Raw genomic sequence first — 4,297 nt, 5'->3', positions numbered from 1 at the left:
ATTTTTAGTAGAGACAGGTTTCTCCATGTTGGTCAGGCTGGTCTTGAACTCCCAACCTCAGGCAATCCACCCGTCTCCACCTCCCAAAGTGCTGGGATTACAGGCATGAGCCACCACGCCCAGCCTATTAATTTATTTTGTTTTATTTTTTGAGACGGAGTCTCGATCTGTCGCCCAGACTGGAGTGCAGTGGCACGATCTTCACTCACCGCAATCTCTCTGCCTCACAGGTTCATGCGATTCTCATGCCTCTACCTCCTGAGTAGCTGGGATTGCAGGCATGCACCACCACACCAAACTGTATTTTTAGTAGAGAGGGGGTTTTGCCTTGTTGGCCAGGCTGGTCTTGAATTTCTGACCTCAAGTGATCCGCCCGCCTCTGCCTCCCAAAGTGCTGGGATTACAAGTGTGAGCCACTGCGCCTGGCCATTGTCCATGTTTTAGAGACTAGATTGTTGAGACTTAGAGAGAAGTAGATTTTTCCAGGATTATTAGGTGGTTACTGTGGGATCAGAACTCAGGCCTCTTGTCAGTGCTCCACAGGAGTGGGAAGTAAGTCAAGATAATTGGCCAGGGAAGAGTCTTGATACTATCCCTATGCCAAATGGAGCAGATGACAGTGAAGTGGCTATGTTGTCTGGGCTATATACCCTGGGGTTGGTAGTCTGGCGCCAGGAAAATTTAGGACACTAACACAAAGAGTTTAGGAGCGGAGGTTTAATAGGCAGAAGAGAAAGAGAAACAGTTCTCTTTATAGAGAGAGGGGTCTCCTAGTGATCATGGTGGCAGATGCACTGGACTTTATAGTCCAGCTTGAGGAGGCGGTGTCTGATTTATGTAGGGCTCACAGATTGTTTCGATCAGGTGTGACATTTACATAGCCTAGGGAGAAGGCTGGTATCCCCACCCTAATCTTATGATGCAAATGAACTCTCCTTGGCTGGCATCATCTTGTCTGCTCCTTACTGTACACGTGGCTAGCAGAGAAGGGATGATGGAGCCGCCATCTTGAACATGTCTAGTGCCTAGTTCCTGCCCACATTCACCCGTGCAAGCTCCCAACTTGCTTGTCTACATCTGCAGCTCGACTTTACAGGCTGGTCTTTGTTATAAAATGATTTGGGGCTGCTTTTCATTAAAAAGAAAAGCCTTACCGTGGACTCCTATCCTTTTACTATCTGCCTAAGTGATTTCTTCTTAACTCCTTTATCAACCACACTGTTTAGAGTACCCAGCCCAACCCAAAGGACATGCCAATATTAGGGCTGAATGACTTAGCTGGATTAGTGGTTACCCTTGGTAGGGTAGAAACTGGAAGGGACTATGAGGAGGCTTCTGAGATGAAGGTAATGTTCTTGATCTTGGTGCTGGTTGCATGGTGTGTTGAGTTTGGAAAATGATTTGAGGTACATACTTTTGATATGTATATATAGTTTTCTACGTGGATGTTTGCATTAATCAAAAGTTTAAGGAAATTGATTATTTGAGGAATCTTTTTTTTTTTCTTTCTCACTGCCTGTATGATCAGGTATTTTTTCAAAAGAAGCTGTCCAAAATGATGTGACCCTTATGGAATAATCAAATTTAAGAGTTTATGCAGCAGGCTTCTTTTCCTCCGTAGCAGGTTTCTTTTCTGCAGGCTTCTTTTCAGGGGCTGGGTTCTTGGTAGCTGCTGCCTTTTTTCCCGCTAGAGGCTTCTTCTGCTTCTTAACACCAACAGCAGCCTTCTTTCCTTTCTTCCCTACCACAGGCTTCTTGCCTGCAACCGCCACCTTCTCATCTGAGTTGGCTTCTAGTGCTACTGCTGCAGCAGCTGCCTTATCCACCTGGAGCTTGTGATTCCTGGCCTGGTGAAGAATGGTATTCCGGTGCACGGTCTTTGCATATGGGTTTAGCTTCAACATGATTCTCAGGTTTTTCAGTGGGTTCTTCTTTAGGACTCTGCGATGAATCTTCTTGCGTGGTACTTGAAGGGCTCTTTGGATCTCTGGGCTTTTCAAGATTCTGCTAAGATCTGTATTAATCATCTTGTGCATGGGAAGATTGTAGTTACTCTTGAGGGAAGCGGCTTTACACCAAGTGCCATACAATTAATCTAACTTCCGGAAAGCACTCTCAGTCCAGATGCAGAAACGTCCCACATGCCCACCAGGAGCAAGCTTCAAAATGTTCAGTTTGCTTACATTAAGCAGACTAATTTCAGGGATGTTTCTGAAGGCCTTGATGATGCCATTATCCTCATTATAGATGCACGGCCCCCTGCGCTGGATACGGCGATGGTTTCTCATTTTGCCTTTGCCAGCTCTCATTCACTGAGAGGCATAGACCTTTTTGGTATCATTCCAGGCTTTAAGTTTCTTAAGGAGCAAAACAGCTTCTTTGGTCTTCTTGTAGCCTTCAACTTTATCTTCGACTACCAAAGAAAGTTCAGGAACTTCCTCAATACGATGACCTTTAGACATAACCAGTGCTGGTAGGGCTGAGGCAGCCAGGACAGAACAGATGGCATATCATTTTTGGGTTGTGTTCACTCTACAATGCCAACAGTGCCAGGTTTTAGTTGGTGCAAACATTCGGCCTCCACAACACATGTTTCCAAAAGCACCCTGGCCAGAGCGGTGAGTCCCACCACCTGGAACTCTGGGAATTCGAGCCACAGCTCTGCCAATACCCCAAGACTCAGCACTGGTCTGATGACCTGCGAATTCACTGACAGCGTAGGGCTGTCTGTTGTTTTTGCACAAGTTGGTGTGAACAAAGTTCACAATATCTGGTCGAATAGGAGCCTTGAATACAGCAGGCAAAGTGACATTTTTGCCAGATGACTCCCCCTTTTTGGAGTACACCGATATCAGTGGGAGAGCACATGCCATGGCAGAGAGAGGAGACAGCCACGCTCCTCTCACTCTGGCTGCCGCCACAGGAAAAAGTATTTGAGGAATCTTAACTACAGTGTCAAGCCTTCTCAAACTAGGAAAATAGAAAATAGGTAGAGGTATTAGAAAGACTGGGTTTAATCTTAACCTTGGACAATAGAAAGGAAATTCTGGGAAGAAGGGATAATGGGCAAAAGTGGTACAAAGCAAGGCAGTAATTATCAAATCAAGATAAATAATGAAAGGTATCTCTAAGTCTGGGTTGGGATAATGGGACTAGAAAGGAATGACTACAGCTCTGCACAGGATTGGGTAGACTAGGGGTTGAGTGTGTACATTAAGGGCAGGAGAGCTGGAGGGGGAAGAAAAGAGATAGCTTTTCCGTTTCTGTGTCTAAGGTCTACCCAGTTTGACTATTCCTTTTCCAATTTGGAGGGTAACTGAATGAAAAGCATATAAGCTTTGGAAACAATTTTTCTTGTAAAAAGCAAGAAAACAAACAAACAAAAATCTGGGCCTGAATCCCAGCTTTACCACTTACTAGCTGTGTGGCTTTAGGCAAATCATTTAACCTCTTTTATCATCTTAAAAGAAGAGATAATAATATCCAGCGATGTACAGATAAATGTGTAATAACCAACTTGCTAAATAAAAAAAGCCCTGATCTGAAGTGGTTGCACTTCTGTGGTATAAATGCTCCACATAACAAAATTCAAGCTAGAGATATTGATGCCATAGAATGCAGAGTTAGGAAGAGTTGCACAGTATCACACCATTATTTCCACCATACAGACACAATAAACATAAATAACCTCAAGAGCATAGATAGGCCAGGCACAGTGACTCACATCTGTAATCTCAGTACTTTGGGAGGCAAAGACAGGAGCATCCCTTGATCCCAGGAGTTCGAGTCCAGCTTGGGAAACATAGTGAGACCTGTCTCTCTAAAAAAAAAAGAAAAAAAAAAAAAACAAACGAAAAAAGCATAGACAGTAGTAAAATACTTAGGAAGTGATGAAATTTGAATATTTATTGCCTTGTGTTTAATATAATTTGATTGCACATTTATATAATTTAATTTTTAGTAATGGCTCTGTTTAACTGACTTGCAAACTTTCTGAAAATTTAACATTCAGCTCTCATAAGCAAGTACCGGCCAGCCCTCGTGCATCACTGTAAATAATTTATCTACCTTGCATGATTGAGAGGGTTGAAAGTAACATGCTCTGTGCCTGGGAGATAACTAAGCCTCCATAAATGGCAACTGTTATTGTATAACAAACAGTTACATACCACTGACTATTTGATAGGCTCCATTCCAAGTGCTTTACAAACATTAACCCATCTAATCTCCATAACAACCCTGGAAAGTAAAGCATGTTGTTATTCCCTTTATTCAGAAAAGTAAACTCTGTCACAGA

At 43.3% G+C, this 4,297-nt stretch overlaps 1 pseudogene across 1 annotated transcript; it reads right to left on the bottom strand.

Annotated features, from left to right (window-relative positions):
- Positions 1 to 1,513: 1,513 nt before the first annotated feature.
- LOC116269721 lies at positions 1,514 to 3,790 on the bottom strand (annotated as a pseudogene). Its single transcript, XR_004177443.1, has one exon. The product of XR_004177443.1 is annotated as a 60S ribosomal protein L4 pseudogene (transcript).
- Positions 3,791 to 4,297: the final 507 nt, after the last annotated feature.

The sequence above is a fragment of the Papio anubis genome, chromosome 12, assembly GCF_008728515.1.
Source record: "Papio anubis isolate 15944 chromosome 12, Panubis1.0, whole genome shotgun sequence".
In the NCBI taxonomy this organism is placed as follows: Eukaryota; Metazoa; Chordata; class Mammalia; order Primates; family Cercopithecidae; genus Papio; species Papio anubis.
The sequence above is the reverse complement of the archived record's forward strand: the minus strand, read 5'-3'. Positions and strand labels throughout refer to the sequence as shown.